The sequence below is a fragment of the Cricetulus griseus genome, assembly GCF_003668045.3.
Source record: "Cricetulus griseus strain 17A/GY chromosome 1 unlocalized genomic scaffold, alternate assembly CriGri-PICRH-1.0 chr1_0, whole genome shotgun sequence".
Classification (NCBI taxonomy): Eukaryota; Metazoa; Chordata; class Mammalia; order Rodentia; family Cricetidae; genus Cricetulus; species Cricetulus griseus.
In genome coordinates, this window is record NW_023276806.1 from 136,639,555 (window position 1) to 136,646,299 (window position 6,745).

The following is a 6,745-nucleotide window of genomic DNA, read 5'->3' on the forward strand; positions in this document are numbered from 1 at the left end:
TGCAGGACCAGGCAGAACAGAATTTGCCGCCTACATCCTTCTTCCATGTCCTTTGTATGGTCTGCCAACAAAAGGTGTGGCCCAGATTTAAAAAGGGGTGTCTTCTAACCTCAAGTTGTCCAGATTTAGGATGGGTCTTCCCACCTGGAATGAGCCAGTCAAGAAAATCCCTCATGAATAAACATGGGTGTTGGTGCCGCACACCTTTAATCCCAGCACTCGGGAGGCAGAGGCAGTGGATCTCTGTGAGTTCCACCAGGCCAGCCTGGTCTCCAGAGTGAGTTCCAGGATAGACTCCAAAGCTACACAGAGAAACCCTGTTTTGAAAAAAGAAAAGAAAAGAAAATCCCTCACAGGTAGACCCAACAGCTTGGGTTTTAATTATTTCCAGATGTAGCAAAGTCGGCAACCAAGAGCAGCCATCACGTGGGCCAACAGACAAATCCCACCCTTTATTCAGCATTCATTCTTCTTGTCTACCATCTATTTAAACTGCCAAGATATGAATCAAACATATCTTGAATGAGGAAGAGGCTGTCATTCTCTTACAATTAGTGACATGGGGCTGGAGAGATGGATCAGAGGATAAAACCTTTGCAAGCCTGAAGACTGGGGTTTTGATCCCAGAATCCATAAAAATGCTCAAAAGCCAGGCTGTTATGTTAGCCTCCCTGTAATCCTCCTGGGAGGCAAAAGGAGGATTCAAAAGGAGAATCCTGGGCAAACTGTTCGAGCTACACTAGCAAATCAAATCAGAGACATCCGGCACAGCAAGAGAGCTAACTGCCTTGGTAAATGAAGCAGAGATCATCAAGGGAGACACTCCATGTCAACCTGACCTCAATATGCATTCGTAACCACGTACCTACACTCATGTACGGGAACACACATGCGTGCACACATACTATATGTGTACACACAACAAATAAAATAAACAAGAAATGACATATTCTCATCAGTCATAGTTTCCATCTCTAGACATTAATTTTCCTTTCATTTTTTTTTTTTACTTATACCCTCCCTAAATTTCCTGAGAATAAAGATCATCAACCCCCGGCTACAATTCTTATATATGTAATGGGGAGAAGGAAGGAGAAAAGTAAGTTCCAGATTAATTTAAGTGAATAAACATGAGGAACATCAAAAGGAAATATGTATGACTGGCTGTGATAGAACATGAGTACATTGTCATCGGCTGCAATTTACGTTTCTAGCACATTCCTTTCATCGTCCTTCCATGATCCTTTTTATCCTTGCCTGGCAAATCAATATTGTATTAGCCAGTGTTCTCCAGGAAAGCAGAACCGATGGACTATCAGTAGATAAATAAGAGGAGACTTGTAGGAAGAGGCTTCCGTGATTGGGAAAGCGAAGAAGCCTCAGTAGTTGCCATCGGCAAAGTGAGAAGCAGGAAAAGCCAGTGCAGTGATTCAGTCTGGAGTCTGAGAAGGGGTGGGGCACTGGAGTCTGAAGGTTCACAAAGTAGAAATGCCCTGCTGGAAGGCAGAAGAGATGCCTGGCTGTCCAGCTGAGAAAAGACAGTAACTTGCCTGTCCCCTTCCTTTCCTTCTGTTCTGCCAGCACTCAACTTGATGGTCATATGTATGGGTGAGGGGTATCCCTTTTTGTCAGTGTCCTTTTTCAGTTCCAGAGTCTTCTAGAATCTCCCTCACAGGCACAGCTGGGAGGTATTTGCCAGTCATCCCTGGCCAGCCCACAGTTGTTTCGTCTTCTTTCTCTGTTGAAGGGGCACCAAGCTTTCCTTCTGAAAGGTCTGAGCCCTTTGTGGGGTGCTACAAGTTTTTTTTTTAAATTAATTTCTGCTTAGTATTTCTGTTTCTGAGACAAAACACCATGACCAAAAGCAAGTTGGGGAGGAAAGGGTTTATTTGGCTTACACTTCCACATCGCTGTTCATCACTGAAGGAAATCAGGACAGGAACTCAAACAGGGCAGGATCCTGGAGACAAGAGCTGATGCAGAGGCCATGGAGGGGTGCTGCTTACTGGCTTGCATCCCCTGGCTTGCTCAGTTTGCTTTCTTATAAAACCCAGGAACAGCAGCCCAGGAATGGCACTACCCACAATGGGCTGGCCCTCCCCTACTGACCACTAATTAAGGTGCCTTACCGCTGGATCTCATGGAGGCATTTTTTCAGCTGAGGCTCCTACCTCTCTGATGATTCTAGCTTGTGTCAGGATGACACACAAAACCAGCCAGTACAGTTATATCTTAGTTGCTTTTCTATTGCTGTGATGAAATACCATGACCAAGGCAATTTATAAGAATTTAATTGGGCTTACAGTTGGAAACTTAGGAGTCCATGACAGTAGAGCAAAGGCATGAGCAGCAGGCACAGCTGAGAGCTCACGTCTCAAACAGCAACTAGGAGGCAGAGAGCATACTGGGTGACATTTTTTAAGCTCCTGCCCATAACATACTTTCTCCAAGAAGCCACAGCTCATAACCCTTCCCAAAGAGTTTCAACCAACTGAGGACCAAGTATCCAAATTGATGACCTATGGGGGCCATTCTGAGTTAAACCTCCACAATGTGCATGACTATATCAGGAGCTATTATTAGTCCCCTAAATCCCCTCTAGATTCCAAACTTCAGCCTCTCACTGAAGCAGGCTTTCCGTTCCACCAATTAGCTGTCTCTGTGCATCTTTAAATGACCTGCAGAGATCTCAGGTATGCTATAGCTAAGAGCCAACACAGGTGTTCGAGGGAATAGTGTTTAAATCAAAGACCAGTTGGTTCACAGAGCTATTTCTCAAACTCTCAAATTAGACAGGTGACTTGGGACAGTCACCTTACTTTTAAGTGTACTTACTTGGTAGGGTTTCTTTTTCTCATTTCTTCCTGGTGTTTTTGCAAGACTAGATACCTATTTTATACAAAGTGGTCTCCCTTTGAACATTGTGTAGTATATTAATAGCTACATTTAATTCTAACATATTTAATAAGTTTCTTATTGCTAGAAGATGTACATTCCTTTTTAACTATTTACCATTATAAACAATGCAGCCATGGGTATCTTTCACACTCTTATTATACTTTCATGGTTATTTCCATGGAGTCAATTCACCGAAATGCCAATAGTATGTTTAGGTGTATGCATGCTTTTAACCCTTTGGGGGAAAACACTCATCAGTAGATAGAACGGGCTAAAAATTAGTCTGCTTGAATAATTATTAGGTATTTCCAACTTGAAGAGTGTAATGGAAGTGAGACCAAATTAGGGAAGGTTGACTGGGAATATGGTTCAGGGAGTGACGTGTGTGGTATGGACATTATGACTTGAGTTCGATCTCTACTACCATACAAAAGCTTCACATGACAGCACATATCTTTAATTCCAGTGCTGGGGAGTAGAGACAGGTGGATCTTAATAGCCCACTTCCCTACAAGCCTAGCTGTGGCATCCGTGCCATGACAAAGTCCAAGAATCAGGCAGAAGCCTGGAGATTTAGTTAAACCCAGAGACGTCCGGCTGCTTGTACTATGTGAGTCTTTCCATCTTTATTCGTCTTCAGTTTTCCAGGGAGAGAGAGCAGACTTTTATATACTTACAGCACGGTGGAAGAACCCCAGGTGCAAAAAGAAAATATATGGATATAGAAGAGTAGGGGAAAAGACTAGACAAAAATGTAAGTGTCTAAAAGAAAGTGAGTTTAGTGGTGTTCTCTCTTTTGAGTATCTATACAACTATGCATTCTGTATAGTTGACATGTATCGCTTCCTCTTAAAATGGTTGTTATCATTAGAATAATGTAAAATTAATTCTGATGGTATTATTTGAAGGCGTTTGACGAGGCAGTGAAAGCCAAATTCAAAAGCATTGAAGCATTTTTTCACTTTGTAGCTTTCCGTGTAAGAAAGCTGGTGTTGTCTCTCTACTTAACATATAATTAGTTCCCGTAGTGATGGCCCATGGCTGTATCTCCTTGCATTTATTAATTGCTAGTATTTCTAGCCATAGAACTGCAGACAAGGCTTTTTGTTGTTGTTGTTCTCTGGGAGAGATTGTTATTATAAGATTTTGAAGATAATGACCCCCAAGCAAGTATTCAAGAAATTAGGCTTAATTTGCCACAGCACTTTCCGGGACATGAGAACCATTATGCCAGGTTCAGTGTGGGAGAGCAGGCTGTCCTTTAGTGCTTGCTACAGGATGTACCTTGAACAGTCAACCCGCCACATCTACAGTGAGCCCACCACAAACAGTCTGCCTGACATACAGGCTGCATTGATTAGAACAGAGGACACAAGAGAACCGAGGAGAGTCAGCTTGGATGGCAGAGCCTTTATTTATATATCTTCAACAGATTATTTACATTTTCTTCAACAGATTCTGGGATCCACTCAGTCTTCATGCATACAAGCAAAACTCCTTCCTGTCGAGGCTGCCCGTCTAGCCTCACCCTCAGCTTCTTTACTTCTTCCTCTGTTGTGGCGCAGAGGTTCACATGCTCCAGGTGGTCACCTCTCGGTCTGTCCTCTCCCTAAACTCTCCTGCCTGTCTTCCTTTTATGATTTCATTTTGTCTTGTGACTCTAAACACCTGTTTTAGGATGACTCTTCCAGTGGTGCGTTTCTGGCCCACGGAGTCAGAGAGCAATTGGCTTCAGCCTCTCAACAACGCTCCCATTAGATGGACTTGGGAAATTTAACCTCTCTCCCTTCACTTGTACCATAATACTAAAGACACACACAGGCTGGCTTTGGTTTATCCAGCTTCTCTGTCCAGTGTCCTGTCACTATAGCCTTCAAAAATTTAAAGAAATCTGTCTTTTTTGTTTGTTTGTTTTTGTTTTTCGAGACAGGGTTTCTCCGCGTAGCTTTGGAGCCTATCCTGGCACTCGTTCTGGAGACCAGGCTGGCCTCGAACTCACAGAGATCTGCCTGCCTCTGCCTCCCAAGTGCTGGGATTAAAGGCGCACACCACCAACGCCCGGTGAAATCTGTCTTTTTTAAAAAAATGTTTTATTCATTTTTTGAGAGTTTCATCCAAGTACTGTATTTACATCATTTCTCCCTTCCCCCCTTCTCTCTAAAACTTCTCCTGTGGTCCCCCACCCCGACTTCTCAAATGCGCGGCCTCTTATTTGTTATTGTTACATACATGTGCATAGAAATTCATGCGTGCAATCTGCTGAGTTCAGAGTCTGTTGTGAAAGTCTCTTGTATGTAAGGAGTCATGCACACGGCAATCTGGGTGAGATTTCGTGCACTGCCGTGAACTCACTAATATTCAAAGGTCACATTTTGAAGGACATTGTTTGATGTGCTAAGGCCAAACCGAAGGGCCCGCAGATGGAGCCAGCCCGTTCTTGCCTGCTCCTTGAGCCTTCTCCAGTACGTTAAGTGCGCCCCGCATCACGGAATGAAACTCGGACCATGCCAGAAAGCACCTGCCTTTCTGCACTCCTCTCCAGCCAATGTTACTCTTTTCTCCTTAGCCCATCGTCAAATCAGTTCCTTCCACATCTCCGACGAGACTTTCTACCAATGCTCGCCTTGCAAACTTCTGCTCAATAGTATCTTTGTCCCCAGATCCCAGGGCAGCACTGGGCATGCAGCTGACACTTGGAGAAACGCTTCGTCAAAATTCCACTAGGTGGCGCCTTGTCTACAGTTTACGAAGACACTTGGGCGCAGGCACTTGGTAGATCAACAGCATGAAAAATTCAGCTTCGTGTTTAAATTTTAAAGTCATTTGTTGTTTATTTAATGGAAAGTGAAGTTCTGCCATGTCGTACAAGCCTGGAAGCGCTGCGTGATTGTCAGCGCTGTCTGATTTTATGGATAATGTCAATACCCATGCTTGTGGAAAAGACAAGAGGAAACTGAAAGCGGCATTTAGTTTTGAACATTAAGAATTCAGATCACTGCCAATATTGGAAATATTCCTCCTTATTTTTTTAGGTGACTTTCCTTAGATACGTTAATATTTAATTAGTTGATCTCAAACATGTTTGTAGATTATCTCAAAGACCTGCCATTTCAAACTTTTACTACTTTCATCACTGCCTCTCATTTAACCCCAGTAGCAAAACTGGTGATGTATTGGGACCACTTATGTAGCTCTGCTTACTGCCACGGAGAATTTAACAAGGGGAACAGAACAGTGGGGAGTTGATTTTAATAGCAATTAATAGCTGTTTTAACTCAGTACAAATACACTTAGCAGAGGCGTGATTCTTGAATATTTTAGTTGTTGTTGCAGAGGCAATGTTCTTGCCTGGATTCCGAAGTAGCCACAGCCCTGAGACTCTGTTTTTAAGGGAAATGACGGTTCTCTGTGACATCGTTCTCGGAAAGGCACAACACTGAGCTTCTCGAAGCCGGCTGGCTCTTTAGGAACAGAAACGGCAGCCAGCGATTAAATATCCAAAGTAAGAAAAAGAGAAGTAACCACTTCAGGGATGCTTGACAGAATGAATGAGGAGAGTGGTCTCCAGGGCTTGGGGATGACAGAGACAGCTGTCTACCCTTCTCGGAAGCCTCCCTCACAATGGACTGTCCGGTTCTATCTTACTTTTCCAGAGTGCCTCATAGAAACGATACTGTTAAATACAGGTTGTCTCTGTGTCAGAGCGATTTGCACAGCGATTTTTTTTTTTTAATATTAGGAATGTTTTCATTGCTTTCTGAAAGCCTGTGGCCCTTGAATTTTAGTGCCTGCTTCAGAGTCATCAATTTCGGGAAGAATTGGTCCAACAATTGTGGACAGCATACAT